At 42.9% G+C, this 16,052-nt stretch overlaps 1 long non-coding RNA gene across 1 annotated transcript; it reads left to right on the top strand.

Annotated features, from left to right (window-relative positions):
• The first annotated feature begins 7,188 nt into the window (after window positions 1-7,188).
• Window positions 7,189-13,640, top strand: LOC137324698 (uncharacterized). Its single transcript, XR_010963707.1, has 3 exons — window positions 7,189-7,225; window positions 12,429-12,461; window positions 12,916-13,640. It is a non-coding gene; the product is annotated as an uncharacterized lncRNA (long non-coding RNA).
• The last annotated feature ends 2,412 nt before the right edge of the window (window positions 13,641-16,052 follow it).

The following is a 16,052-nucleotide window of genomic DNA, read 5'->3' as shown; positions in this document are numbered from 1 at the left end:
TTTTTCTTGACAGGTTGCTTAGGGACAGAATAGCAAGTCTCTTAGAAAGGCCTTTAGCCATGTTTAAATTCTGTTCAGTTGGAAGCTGCCTTTCGGCAACCACCACCTATGCCCTTTCCTCTCATAATCAAGATTCCCTGCCCACCACCACCACCACCTCCTGTTCACCTTCTGGAAACTCACTATCCTCATCCAAAATGTGTGGGATGTGCTTTAATGGTTGCTCCAGTGTGCTGTAATGCAGATTGCAATCCTAAGGGACTGAGATTATATCATGGCCTTGCTTTCTTGTCAGAGAAAAAAAACATGATGAGGTATTTTAAAGCATTTCTTTGCAATAACCGTACATGCTAGGGCAAATTTTTTGATCAGATGTGCTTAGTAAACGAGCATAAAGTTCACATAACTGGAAAATAGGCAGCGATCTGTTACTTCAGAATTCCATCCATTTAGTACCTCTATCTAATTTTCTGTTTGGGTTTTGTACTGGCAGTTAATTATATAAAATTTCTGGCTTTCACACAATTTCCTTGCACTTGCACGGGTATAATGCTCAGTCATCTACCATACCATATTTAATAGGTATCTGGGGCTACTGGGTGTGCTGTTTATGGAAGTGCATTTAAAGATCCCTATAGTAAGAGCTGTAGTAGAATCATAGAATAATTACAGCACAGAAGGAGGCCATTCGGCCTATCGAGCCCAGGCCAGCTCCATGCAAGAGTAATCCTGTTAGTCCTCTTTCCCCGTAGCCCTGCAAATTTTTTCCCTTCAAGTATTTATCCAATTCCTTTTTGAAAGCCACGATTGAATCTGCTTCCACCACCCTTTCAGGCAGCGCACTCCAGATCATAACTACTCGCTGCGTTTTTAAAAAAAAGTTTTTCCTCATGTCGCCGTTGGTTCTTTTACCAATCACCTTAAATCTGTGTCCTCTGGTTCTCGACCCTTCAGTCAATGGAAACAGTTTCTCTTTATTTACTTTATCTAAACCCTTAATGTTTTTGAACACTTCTTTCAAATCTCTTAACCTTCTCTGCTCTAAGGCGAACAACCCCAGGTTTTCCAGTCTATCCATGTACGTGAAGTCCATCATCCCTAGAACCATTCGAATAAATCTTTCCTGCACCTTCTCTAAGGTCTTCACATCCTTCCTAAAGTGTGGTGCCCAGAATTGGACATAATACGCCAGCTGTGGCCGAACCAGAGATTTATAAAGGTTCAACATAACATCCTCTATGCCTCTGTTTTATAAAGCCTGTGATCCCGTATGCTTTTTTAACCGCTTTCTCAACCTGTCCTGCCACCTTCAAAGATTTGTGCACATACTGTTCCTGCCCTCCCTTTAGAATTGTACCATTTAGTTTATATTGCCTCTCATTCTTCCTGCCAAAATGTATCACTTCACACTTCTCTGCATTAAATTTCATCTGCCATGTGTCCGCCCATTGTACCAGCCTGTCTATGCCCTCCTGTGTACTGCTATCCTCCTCACTGTTTATTACACTTTCAAGTTTTGTGTCATCTGCAAATTTTGAAATTGTGCCCTGTACACCCAAGTCCCAAGTCATTAATATATATCAAAAAAAGCAGAGGTCCTAGTACCGACCCCTGGGGAACACCACTGTACACCTTCCTCCAGCCCTAAAAACAGCCATTCACCATTACTCTCTGTTTCCTGTCATTTAGCCAATTTTGTATCCATGCTGCCACTGCCCCTTTTATTCCATGGGCTTCAGTTTTGCTGACAAGCCTATTATGGCACTTTATTAATTGCCTTTTGAAAGTCCATACAGGTCAACTGCATTGCTCTCATCAACCCTCTCTGTTACCTCATCAAAAAAAACTCAAATCAAGTTATTTAAACACTATTTGCCTTTAACAAATCCGTGCTGGCTTTCCTTTATTAATCCACACTTGTCCAAGTGACTATTAATTTTGTCCCAGATTATGGTTTCTAAAAGCTTCCCCACCACGAAGGGCATTGCTGCAGGAGTTCCTGAGGGCAATGTTCCAGGCCCAACCATCTTCAGCTGCTTAATCAATGACCTTCCCTCCGTCATAAGGTCAGAAATGGGGATGTTCGCTGATGATTGCACAGTGTTCAGTTCCATTCGCAACCCCTCAGATAATGAAGCAGCCCGTGCCCGCATGCAGCAAGACCTGGACAACATCCAGGCTTGGGCTGATAAGTAGCAAGTAACATTTGCACCAGACAAGTGCCAGGCAATAACCATCTCCAACAAGAGAGAGTCTAACCACCTCCCCTTGACATTCAACGGCATTACCATCGCTGAATCCCCCACAATCAACATCCTGGGGTTCACTATTGACCAGAAACTTAACTGGACCAGCCACATAAATACTGTGGCTACAAGAGCAGGTCAGAGGCTTGGTATTCTGCAGCGATTGACTCACCACCTGACTCCCCAAAGCCTTTCTACCGTCTACAAGGCACAAGTCAGAAGTGTGATGGAATACTTTCCACTTGCCTGGATGATGCAGCTCCAACAACACTCAAGAAGCTCGAAACCATCCAGGACAAAGCATCCACCACCCTAAACATTCACTCCCTTCACCACCGGCGCACAGTGGCTGCAGTGTGTACCATCCAGAGGATGTACTGCAGCAACTCGCCAAGGCGGCTTCGACAGCACTGCCCAAACCTGCAACCTCTACTACCTAGAAGCACAAGGGCAGCAGGCACATGGGAACAACAACACCTGCACATTCCCCTCCATGTCACACACCGTCCCGACTTGGAAATATATATCCCCGTTCCTTCATCGTCACTGGAGCTCACTTCCTCACAGCGCTGTGGGAGAACCTTCACCACACGGCCTGCAGCGGTTCAAGAAGCCGGCTCACCATCGCCTTCTCAAGGGCAATTAGGGATGGGCAATAAATGCTGGCCTTGCCAGCGACGCCCACATCCCATGAACGAATTTAAAAAAAGTTAAACTGACTGGCCTATAATTGCTGGGTTTATCCTTACACCTGTTTTTGAACAAGGTTGTAACATTTGCAATTTTCCAGTCCTCCGGTAGCATTGTGAGCCTAATTAAATAGCACAAACCTTGAATGTTGGGGTCAATGCAAGCTTTTGCATCCCCCAGCCATCTGTTGCATTTTACCTGATGGCATCATCAAGGGGTTTTATCTTTCCTGATTTTTCACCAGTTGGTTTATGTTAATTCCAGTTGAATACTGTTTGTTTCTGCAAAGAAAAAAGTATGCGTGGCAGAAGATAGAACCTTACAGAACAATGTGATGGCTACACCAACTGCAAAAATATAATCTAAGTATAGTGACTTAGAAAATGAAATCTTTTGCTAGCTGTAGATATTGAATCGAAGAGATTCCTTTCAGATAATTAGACAACATGTGGTCTCCACTTTGACTTGGCTCATTTTATTGCCTGTATTTCTGCTGTGCGCTGTCCTCATTACCTGTCGTTCTGCACTTCTATCATATTGTTGCGCGGGTGTCAAAGCTGAGGGGCCAAATCCAGTCCACAGAGCTCCCACCTTTTGATCCCTCTTGCTAACAGAAAAGGCTGACTTGGTGGGTAGAAGGGAGGAGAGAGAGGAAGCACAAGTGAAGGAAATGTAAATGTCATGGTCCAAGGATTCCAACAAATGAAAAATAAATTGGGAGTTGGATGTTCCATTTAGTCATGATTCTGCCTGACTCAAAATGTATGACCCACTTGCTGGTTATATCACAGGGATCCAGCTCACTGCTACCAAAGGTTGGGCATTTCACTGTTAATGGATAAAGTATGGTTAACCATACTGTTTACTAAAACTAATATTTAACCATGGTTATCTGGATTGTCTTTGACATTAATGTAATGCACATATCTGTAATACCTGTATAATAACTTTGGAAGATTGCACATCATATATTGTAAGGTAATTGTGCTTCCGACCTAATATGTTACTAGGTAAAGTAAGTGACTTATACCCACATTATTTTGGCAGTTTTTTTTCCCTTAGTGAGAGCCTTGGCTCAGTGTTAGTACTCTCTCCTCTGTGTCAGAAGATCGTGGGTTCAAGCACATAATCTATGCTGACCGTTCAATACAGTACTAAAGAAGTGTTCCACTGTTGAAGGTGCCTTCTTTCAGATAAGATGTTAAAACAAGAACCCATCTGCTCTCTCAAACGGACATAAGATCCAAACCACTATTCAAAGAAAGCAAGGAATTCTCCTGGTGTCCTGGCCAACAGTTACCCCTCAACCAACAACAACAACTACTTACATTTATATAGCGCCTTTAATGTAGTAAAACGCCCCAAGGCGCGTCACAGGAGTGTTACCAAACAAAATTTGACACCGAGCCACATAAGGTTGTATTTGGACAGCTTGGTCAAATAGGTAGGTTTTAAGGAGCGTCTTAGAGGAGGGGAGAGGTTTAGGGAATTCCAAAGCTTAGGGCCTAGGCAGCTGAAAGCATAGCCGCCAATGGTGGAGTGATTAAAATCGGGGATGCGCAAGAGGCAAGAATTGGAGGAGCACAGAGATTTCGAGGGATTTTAAGGCTGGAGGAGGTTACAGAGATAGGGAGGGGTGAGGCCATGGAGGGATTTGAAAACCAGGATGAGAATTTTAAAATCGAGGCGTTCCCAGACCGGGAGCCAATGTAGATCGGTGAGCACAGGGGTGATGGGAGAACGGGACTTGGTGCGAGTTAAGATATGGGCAGCAGAGATTTGGATGAGCTCAAGTTTATGGAGGGTGGGAGGCCGGCCAGCAGAGCATTGGAATAGTCGAGTCTGGAGGTAACAAAGGCATGGATGAGGGTTTCAGCAGCAGATGAGCTGAGGCCGGGGCAGAGACAGGCGATGTTAAGGAGATGGAAGTAGGTGGTCTTGGTGATGGGGCGGTTATGTGGTTGGAAGCTCATCTCAAGGTCAAATAGGACGCCACGGTCGCAATCAGTCTGGTTCAGCCTCAGACAGTGGCCAGGGAGAGAGATGGAGTTGGTGGCTAGGGAGTGGAGTTTGTGGTGGGGACCAAAGACAATGGCTTCGGTCTTCCCAATATTTAGTTGAAGGAAATTTTTGCTCATCCAGTACTGGATGTGGGACAAGCAGTGTGACACATGAGAGACAGTGGAGGGGCTGAGGGAGATGGTTGTGAGGTAGAGCTGGGTGTCGTCAGTGTACGTGTGGAATCTGACGTTGTGTTTTCGGATGATGTCGCCGAGGGGCAGCATGTAGATAAGAATTAGGAGGGAGCCAAGGATAGATCTTTGGGGGACTCCAGAGATAACTTAAGCAGTCATCTGGTCATTGATCTAATTTCTGTTTGTGGGACTTTGCTGTGCACAAATTGGCTATTGTAAACAATTTTACAACACCAAGTTACAGTCCAACGATTTTATTTGAAATCTACAAGTTTTCGGAGGCTTCCTCCTTCCTCAGGTAAATGTCAGGAATTCCTCGAAGCCTACGCATTTATAAATCAGAGAACAATACATGGTGATTACAGACTGCCCCTGCAACTGCCCGTTGCCAAGGCAATCACCGTGTTCAGACAGAGAGGTGTCACCTACAGAACCCCCGAATATACATTCAACAAAAAAAACAAATTGGCTGTTAGTTTCCCTACATTGCAACAGTAATTACATGCCAAAAGTACTTCATTGGCTGTGAAACGCTTTGGGATGTCCTGAGGGCATGAAAGACACTAAATAAATGCAAATTTGTTCTTAAATCTTCACTGTTCTCATATCTTCCCAATACACAGCAGGTGTGAGAGACTACATTGACCCTGATGTGGAGATGCCGGTGATGGACTGGGGTTGACAATTGTAAACAATTTTACAACACCAAGTTTTCGAATTTCCACACCATTCACCTGAGGAAGGAGGAAGCCTCCGAAAGCTTGTGAAATTTAAAATAAATTTGTTGGACTATAACTTGGTGTTGTAAAATTGTTTACCTTGACCCTGGCAGTAATTGACTCCCTGAAGGCACAGCTGCTGTTAATGGTTAGAAAGGAAGTTGGATGATGCATAGAGGCCAGAGTCAACACACCGGAGTGTTTGAGGTGTACACCAACACAGAGCCAGGCTGGGAAAATTAACCAGAAAGGGAAAGATAATGGAGGTCAGGAAGAGACTCCATGACATTAAGAATAAAATATGAATTAAAATCTGGCTTTGAAACACAGGTATGCTATGCCATCAGTTCTGGGCCACTGCAGATCAGAGAATCTGTTGTGGAATTGTTCACCCTGGAAAGTGGAGGGGGGAGAGAAGCTAAAATTCATGCCACTATTAGTGACACTAGTAAATGCCTTTCTTGCGCTTTCCTGAACATCTTACAATAACCCTTCAATCTTATCTAAAACTGTTTCAAATTATTTAAATTTTGTAATCAATGATTTGGATTGCAGACACAGATAAGAAGTCCATTCGAGCAGTAGGATACTATGCATTATTAATGTAGCAGAAGAACAAGCAGCAGGATTAAAGACATATGTATGTACATGTATAATATACCTGGAAACTAGTAACTAGACTATACACATATCTCTCTAGCTTGTTAATATTAGAATTACAAACCTAAATTAGGAAACAATATTTAAGCACCTTTGTTCCAAAGATTTGCAATCTCTAGCACTCCCAGGCCATGTGCTGGAGAGTCCCAAGATGGTGCACTTCAAATTATTCAGAAAGACCCAGTGCGTGCAAAAACTAATAAAATATTAACTAATAACATGCTAAATATTGGCATCTTTAATTCTTGAAGAATATAAAGTCTTCATAATAGCATTTCCAAATTAAAATGGTGAAGAATTGATCCTGTGGTACTGCTCCCGAGATACAAAGTCTCTTCCTTCACCTGTCTTCTCACTGTTAATTCCTTCTCTCACCCTAGCTGTCTTTCTAGTTATCTTTTTTTTAAATAATTTTTCTTGGGATGTGGGCGCTGCTGGAAAGACCACATATATTGCCCAATTCCAGTTGCACTGAGAAAGTAGTGGTGGGCCTTCTCCTTGAACCGCTTCAGTCCTTGTGGTGATTGTGCTGCTACGTTGCTGTTGGAATTCCAGGATTCTGAACCAGTGACGATGAAGGAAATGCGATAATATGTCCAAGTTGGGATGGTGTGTGACTTGGAAGGGAACGTAAAGGTGATTATGTTCTCACAGCGTTGCTGCTTTTGTTCTTGTCAGAGGTCGCAGAGGAGGACGTGCTGTCAAAGTAATCTTGGTGAGTTGCTGCAGTGCATGCCATAGATTGTATATACTACAGCCACAGTGTACAGGTGATAGAGGGGGTTGGATGTTGAACGCAGTGACAGGGCACCAATCCAGCAATCCTCACAAGGAGTACATGAACGGTGTCCTTAAAGGAACAGTCCTGGTAAAACTAGCTCCATCTTAGTAATTAGACCCCACAATTGTGCTGCAGTACCCATATTATTCATGAGCAACACCTCAGGAGATCAGCTAGTAGATAGCTAAAACTTGTTCCAAGAACAATAAAACGTAACTATTTTATTCATTGTTGGGTAGCTTCTGTGCGTCTGAATAGAACCAGTAATAATCGGTCCAATGGTAATACCGTGAAGGAGACATCCCAGCCGTAATTGTGCAGTCCTGTGCCAGAGCATTGTTAGAATGTACAGTTTAGAAGCCAGTCAGATAAATGAGAATCCCACTATATGTCCATGAAGTGTTGTTCAGATAGCACTTCAATCATAGAATCAATTTTCATTGCTGTCAACTTCTCCTCTTTGCTGTTGTTATATGTTGTGTTACATTTCCTGCTGTTATTTCTCAATTTTTGACTGGTCAGAACTGATTGTCATTCTGTTTAATCATACAATCAGGATGGGACAAGAAACAGGGAAGTGAGAGTACAAGATATACAGGGTTTGGACATTTCTGACATTCTAGGAGTTACAATTTTTCACCAAGCAGCAAGAGGCAAACTCTGTAGGTAGGAAATGCTATGTAATTCAGAATATGACTATAATCAGTTGGAATTAGGGTGCTACTAAATTATCAAGAAAAGTACAATGTCTATTACTAGGAATGCCATTTAAAGGAACTCCACCACCTGATTTGCCTATTTAACTGTTCCATGAACTGGTTCAAAACAACTGTTGTTTTGGCTGACTTTGCCAACTATAAAACTGTAAAAGGCTGTATCCATGAATAAACCCATTTTGGAACTCAGTCTGCTAAGAAAGCATCTGGCAAGACTGAAATCAATCGTCCTCTGAAGTCAAATTGGTGCTGAAGTCAAATTGGTGCATAGTGGAAGTCCTATGAAATCCAGAGGCGATTAATGGGTTTCTTGTTCGCCCACTTCATGCCATCCCAAATTCCTTTGTACATTAGGTCACACTCATAGAGAGTGCTTGCATATCAGAGCTGACTTTTGTGCAAAGCACAAGAAAATTATCTGGTGACAGCTCCAATCATAACAACAGTATCCCAATGAAAAGTCAATTGCAGGTTTTCCCAACATTTTGGAGTTTAATTTCTTCTAGTAGTACATGAGTTAACATGTTCAAGTAAAATTCCTAATGCTGCCAGCAGCTTCACACAAAATTAACTTTGCTGGGAGACATTTGAGCGAGAATATTTTGACTCATCAGCAAAAACAGTTGCTGAATTTCTCATCCTGTTTAGTAAAATAATAGATCAGGTTAAATTCATTTCACTTGCATACTGATCAAATAAGTTCACACAGTAGAACAAAACGGTTTAACATTTGCCTCTTTTGCCCTGGTGCTTGTTTATTTCTGATGTCGGAAGACTTGTGTCTAAATCAGCACCCTGCATTTACCCTGATAAATCCGGCTCCCTTCTCTGGCTGGTTCTCATAAGCTGCTTTGATGTGATTAATGGGGTGATAGGAAAAAGGCGGACTTACGTATTTTTTTACTGAGCCTTCCTGGTGGCCATAGAGCTTTAGAAGTTTATAGCCCATCGTGTCTGTGCTGGCTCTTTGCTGGAGCAATCCAAAATCAATTCCACTGCCCTGCTCTCTCCAAAATCATGTCACCTTCTGCTTCAAATATTTGTTTACTCTTTCCTTACAAGATGTAGTGGTCTCTGCCTCAACTACTTCAGCCTTAGTGAATCTGGCAACTTTCCTCTGGTGTTGCCACCAGCTGCACAAGACGCTCGCAATGGAAACTGGAACCCCTCACAACCTGCTAATTGTAATACATAATATACAGATACAGTTTTTCATGAGTCTGTGATTTTGTCACCAAGATAAATGGCTGGATTAAACGAAGGGAGTCTCCTCTCTGATGCCAGTTTCCCAGAATCAGAGGTACGTGAGCAGCAGTAGAAAAGCAGCAATTAACTATAAAAGCCATAGCTTAGCAGAAATGCCATAGGTTGTTTATTTTATGTTGTGAGTTTCATCGGAATTTAAATTTGACAATATATGTCCTCACTGATGGGCCAACAAGTGATGCAAGATCAGGGTCTGCTCATTTTGTACCTTTGCCTCTGATTTGGATGAACTGTCTCACTACCGTGCTGCAATCCAGCTGGGGTTGCAGTTGAGGATTGATGAAAAACGGTCAGTAAAGACAGGCAAACTACAGGCATTGTGACAAATAGAGACATTTCTCGCAGAGAAATTGAGCTTGAGGTAATTCAGGCAGAGGATTGGAAGACAGGTTGGAACCCTAGTTGAACAAAATTGCCTGCTCTAGTTATGTTCAGCCAGCACTTTGGGGGAGAGTCCGAGGGGTTTGCCAGGCTACCCCCTTAATCCTGCCAGCTGCGCCCCTGATAGGCCAAGTACATCTGCTGAAGGCCCCAAAGTTGAAAAGGCAAATGGTAATTAATGCTATAAGGATCAATTGCAGTTGGAACAAGTACCTGACAGCATCGGACCGCATCTAATTTTAATTATGGCCCCAATTCCCTTTACGCCCAAGAGGACTCTTGTTCCCACTCTCGGAATGGCAGGCTACTGCTCCAAGTTTCCACGATGTGGAGATGCCGGTGATGGACTGGGGTTGACAATTGTAAACAATTTTACAACACCAAGTTATAGTCCAGCAATTTTATTTTAAATTCACAAGCTTTCGGAGGCTTCCTCCTTCCTCAGGTGAACGTTGTTGGAAATGAAATCCTCGAAATGAAATCGCATTTATAAATCACAGAACAATGCTTGGTGATTACAGACAGTTTTTTCAACTGCCCGTTGCCAAGGCAATCAGTGTGCAGACAGACAGGTGTTACCTGCAAGGTCTCCGAATATACAAATCACCAAAAAAAAACAGAGATAGAGAGGTAGAAACATAGAAAAGACAGCAACTGACCCGTTATATTAAAAACAGATAACATTTGTTCGCTGGTGGGGTAACGTGTAGCGTGACATGAACCCAAGATCCCGGTTGAGGCCGTCCTCATGGGTGCGGAACTTGGCTATCAATTTCTGCTCGACGATTTTGCGTTGTCGTGTGTCTCGAAGGCCGCCTTGGAGTACGCTTACCCGAAGGTCGGTGGATGAATGTCCTTGACTGCTGAAGTGTTCCCCGACTGGGAGGGAACCCTCCTGTTTGGTGATTGTTGCGCGGTGTCCGTTCATCCATTGTCGCAGCGTCTGCATGGTCTCGCCAATGTACCATGCTCTGGGGCATCCTTTCCTGCAACGTATGAGGTGGACAACGTTGGCCGAGTCACAGGAGTATGAACCATGCACCTGGTGGGTGGTGTCCTCTCGTGTGATGGTGGTATCTGTGTCGATGATCTGGCATGTCTTGCAAAGGTTACCGTGGCAGGGTTGTGTGGTGTCGTGGACGCTGTTCTCTTGAAAGCTAGGTAATTTGCTGCGAACGATGGTCTGTTTGAGGTTGGGTGGCTGTTTAAAGGCGAGTAGTGGAGGTGTGGGGATGGCCATAGCGAGGTGTTCGTCGTCATCGATGACATGTTGAAGGCTGCGGAGAACATGGCGTAGTTTCTCCGCTCCGGGGAAGTACTGGACGACAAAGGGTACTCTGTTGGTTGCGTCCCTTGTTAGTCTCCTGAGGAGGTCTATGCGATTTTTCGCTGTGGCCCGTCGGAACTGTCGATCGATGAGTCGAGCGTCATATCCCGTTCTTACTAGGGCGTCTTTCAGCGTCTGTAGGTGTCCATCTCAGACGAGGAGGAACGCGATGGACACCTACAGACACTGAAAGACGCCCTAGTAAGAACGGGATATGACGCTCGACTCATCGATCGACAGTTCCGACGGGCCACAGCGAAAAATCGCATAGACCTCCTCAGGAGACTAACACGGGACGCAACCAACAGAGTACCCTTTGTCGTCCAGTACTTCCCCGGAGCGGAGAAACTACGCCATGTTCTCCGCAGCCTTCAACATGTCATCGATGACGACGAACACCTCGCTAAGGCCATCCCCACACCTCCACTACTCGCCTTTAAACAGCCACCCAACCTCAAACAGACCATCGTTCGCAGCAAATTACCCAGCTTTCAGGAGAACAGCGTCCACGACACCACACAACCCTGCCACGGTAACCTCTGCAAGACATGCCAGATCATCGACACAGATACCACCGTCACACGAGAGGACACCACCCACCAGGTGCATGGTTCATACTCCTGTGACTCGGCCAACGTTGTCTACCTCATACGTTGCAGGAAAGGATGCCCCAGAGCATGGTACATTGGCGAGACCATGCAAACGCTGCGACAACGGATGAACGGACACCACACAACAATCGCCAAACAGGAGGGTTCCCTCCCAGTCGGGGAACACTTCAGCAGTCAAGGACATTCATCCACCGACCTTCGGGTAAGCGTACTCCAAGGCGGCCTTCGAGACACATGACAACGCAAAATCGTCGAGCAGAAATTGATAGCCAAGTTCCGCACCCATGAGGACGGCCTCAACCGGGATCTTGGGTTCATGTCACGCTACATGTTACCCCACCAGCGAACAAATGTTATCTGTTTTTAATATAACGGGTCAGTTGCTGTCTTTTCTATGTTTCTACCTCTCTATCTCTGTTTTTTTTTTTGGTGATTTGTGTATTCGGAGACCTTGCAGGTAACACCTGTCTGTCTGCACACTGATTGCCATGGCAACGGGCAGTTGAAAAAAATGTCTGTAATCACCAAGCATTGTTCTGTGATTTATAAATGCGATTTCATTTCCAAGTTTCCACAGATATGGTCGCATGCCTCTATTATTTAAATGATGATGCCCCCGGGATTTAGGATGAGGTTGCTGCCAGGTGAAAATTGTGCCTGACTGCATAATGGCGCCACAGAATTTTTACCCTTCTGCCTTTATTATAGGGTTTTTTTTTAATAGCTAAGGTCAAAATGGAAGCAGCTTTCTCTTCCCCATGTTCAGAAATGCATTGTCTGTGGCAAGATTGTTTTCAGAGAAGTCGTTGAGCTAAAACTTTTTTTTCTCTCTCCAGGTACAAAGTGAATTGCATGTTGCAGGGACCTAGGTAGGTATTTTGAGACCCAGTCGTATGATTAATTACTCATTAGCATTCCATAAAACCATTATCATTATTGTGCCTTTTATCATGAGTATTTGGTGCAAGACAGAACGATTCTCTTGTAGTCTTTTGTTCTGAAGGTTTACAAAAGAGAACACCTAACTATTTCATCCAAAGGATCTATTGCTTTTTGTGGACTCTAAATTTCTGGAAAAGGTATATTAACTCCTTGTGGTCTAATTCCAGTTCTATTGTTTTTAAGTATCCTGCTGTTTTAGTACCTTCTGCAGTGCCTTTTTGCTTCCATATATTTTTATCTGTACATAAATCTAAGCAAGTCAATTTAACCAGTATATATTCTGGTGCCATGTTATTTTCCACCTTCTATGGTAACAGGAGAATGTGTTGGACATCCAACAGTAAGTGATTTACTGCAATTGACGTTTACTTGTTAAACTAGGGCTACCTGAACCCATTCACAGCAGAGAATCAAGATCCAGATTTCAGTTCATAAGGACTCTGATCTTGGAAACTGTTGACTAGCCTTGAAAATTAATAAAGAGGAAAAAACCCAAGAAATAACAGCGATTTTACATTACAAGAGTACAACTGATGAAATGTGCAGTTCTTCCATCAACAACTGCAACCATAAATATAAATGACTGACGACAGGAAAAGTTCTAACTTTATTTCTTAACAGTTTTTAAAATAGATACAATTAAAATGGAAGTTTTCCTCCCTCGAAATTCAAATTCGCTGATTGCCCACTAATGCTGTATCTGTGAGACAGTAAGTGAATGCTCTGTTCAGAAACCTATCTATATTTTAAAAAAAAAGTGTGCGATTTGTACATCAAACTTTGGGTGTCACATCTGGGCATCACACCGACTACATGTAAACTTCTGTGTTACACTTCTTAACTGGCTCAGAGCTACAAATCATAACTGAACAGATGGGGAACAATCAAATCAGTAAGGATCAAGCAGGAATAAAAAGCACCAATGATGACGTTCAAAAGGCGATGAATCGAAGATGGGTAGTCGGCTACAAATATGAATACAAATGAATACAACCAATGAGAATACTCCGAATATTTTTGGTAGCCAACTTGGATTCTCCACTAAGCTGAAGACTGATGACTGGAAATAAGGTTTTAGACATAATAAATTTGAGAAAATAATTAAACTTGCATGTACAAAGTATTTTCTGTTAGAAATTCCTATAACAATGTTGTTTTCTCAATGTTGCCTAAGAGCCTATACTTGGACCCCTTCTATTCCTCATCTGTATGCTGCCCTTTGGCAATATCATCCGCAGATAAGAGATTAGCTTCCATGTGAACGCTGAAAACACCCAGCTCTACCTCTCCATCACCTCTTTTGATCCCTTTCACTTCCCACCTGATTTTCCATCCATTTAAATTAATAGTCAGAAAATTGGACAATTTCCTTATCAGCGTGCTCTTCTCTCCACATGATTTTCCTGTATTTCTTGTGCCCAGGCAATCCATATCTGGGACAAAGTCTGAGAGAGTGAGGTGTTACGAGCGTATATAGAATAATCATATTATACAATTTGAGTCCCTAAGGCCCAAGATAACATGCCTGGGGATGTAAGATTAGAACCAACAAACTTTTATGGCAGACATGGTAATATAATACCCGAGTTTAGCAGTCCACAGTACTCTATTGCATGAATGGTTGTCCAGCCAGGCTCATTAACACTCATGCAGGTCTCATCACAGGGAGCTGGGCTTTTACCCATTTGGCTGCAGAAAACCCTGCACCCAATGCCCTAATGAATAGGGTAGTCCTAGCTGGACTAGCCACAGGAAGCTTACCAGTGCTGTATACTAGTAAATTGTGCGGATTTAGCTGGTTATGTGCCAGCAGTGCTATGCTAATGAGTTTCTGTATGATGGCAAGTACAAAGACATTCAATTGAAAAGTAAATCTGGTATCTAGATAGATAAGGAAACCTCAAGCTAGTCAATCCTAAATTGGTACGGTTAAATACAAATTTTTATTACATGTACAATTAAGATAATGATAAAAGCAACTTATTAAAATGCACATGATTTTGAGATATAATAGTAAAACCTCACAACTGAGAAGGGTGGTCATGTTTGCCCCAGTAAAAATTTAATTCTGGCCAGGGTCCTGTTTATGTCTCAAATGCATTGTTATTGGAAGCAGCATGGGTACCCTGAAACTGCTCTGATGCAATGTAAGTGCCCCAAAACACCAGTGGGATGGCAGAACAGAACTCAAACTTCTGAGTGTAATGTGTGTCCCCATTCTATGTGGTTCTTAAATGTCTGCATTTTCTCTTGGCTTGGAAGGGCTGACAATAGCAGAGCTTAACTTACCCTTACTTTGAGGATAATACATTCAACTTCCAAACAACCGCCCTCACTTTTTAATATACATACAGTGATTACTTAGTTTACTGTTATGTTTTGTATCACAGAATAAATGAATGGTTTGTGACTACCAAACTTCTAGGACCTAAATAGTCTTGGAATTCCCAGAAGAATTAAACCTTCACCCTCATAATTTTATTTATATATTTGTTCTTGAGATGCGGGCAACAGTGGCAAGGCAGTATTTATTACCCATTCCAAGTTGCCCTGAGAGCATTAAGAGTCAACCACAAGTAGGCCAGACCAGGGAGGGGTGGCAGGTTCTTTCTCTGAAGGACATTAGTGAACCAGTTGAGTTTTTAGTGACAATTTTCTTGTTAGCCCATAAAATATCAGCTTTATTGAATTCAACTTCACAACTTTGATGGTGGAATTATAAGCTCTCAACCTTTGGGTTGCTAGTCAAGTACCATAACCACTAGACCACCATACTTTCCTGCATTTAGTATTGTCTTACCTCTGATGCTCAATGTTTGTCAAAAACAGCCATCAATTTATACCAATAGATTAAAATGCTTTCCCGATCACTTCCCGCCCACTCCATTTTAGGGCCTTTTTATGTTTGGCGCAATGATGTCATGGAGTACATTACTGTGAAAGTTGTCACCTGTGGTTAATTACGCTTATTCCCAACTGGTTTTACTACACATTTTACTAGATTTAATTTTCTCCTCCACGTGTTTCACTCTTCCCAACACAACCCTGGAGGTGAAGGTGGTAGATGTAGTGGTCAGTACATCATTCGTCAACCTCCTGAGATCTGAGTTGAAACGTACGTCAAACTTCTGGGATGAAAAGCTTTGCTGGGTGCTAAGGTCCTACATGGCATGAACTTGGGTTATCTCAACCCAGCTTCTGTTGAACTGCTCAAAGTCTGGCACTAACTGGCCATCTCACTTGGAGAGGACACAAGGACAGCTAGTATGGGACAGGGAATTGTAGGTACAATAGGGGGTTGCTCTCAGGTAAGGGCTAAGGCTAGTTGTTGGTACAGAACAGAGGGAGCCTTACTCTGCAGCTTGTTGGCTGGTTGAAAATGGGTGCCTGAAATGAGAAACTGTTCCATTCTTTAGTGCTAATATTCCTAACCTTTATAAGCATAAAAATCTCGAGTTATTTTAGAAGCACATCTCCAACACCTGAACACTGCACCTTTGATGTACATTCCAAACACT

The sequence above is a fragment of the Heptranchias perlo genome, chromosome 8 (assembly GCF_035084215.1).
Source record: "Heptranchias perlo isolate sHepPer1 chromosome 8, sHepPer1.hap1, whole genome shotgun sequence".
In the NCBI taxonomy this organism is placed as follows: Eukaryota; Metazoa; Chordata; class Chondrichthyes; order Hexanchiformes; family Hexanchidae; genus Heptranchias; species Heptranchias perlo.
The sequence above is the reverse complement of the archived record's forward strand: the minus strand, read 5'-3'. Positions and strand labels throughout refer to the sequence as shown.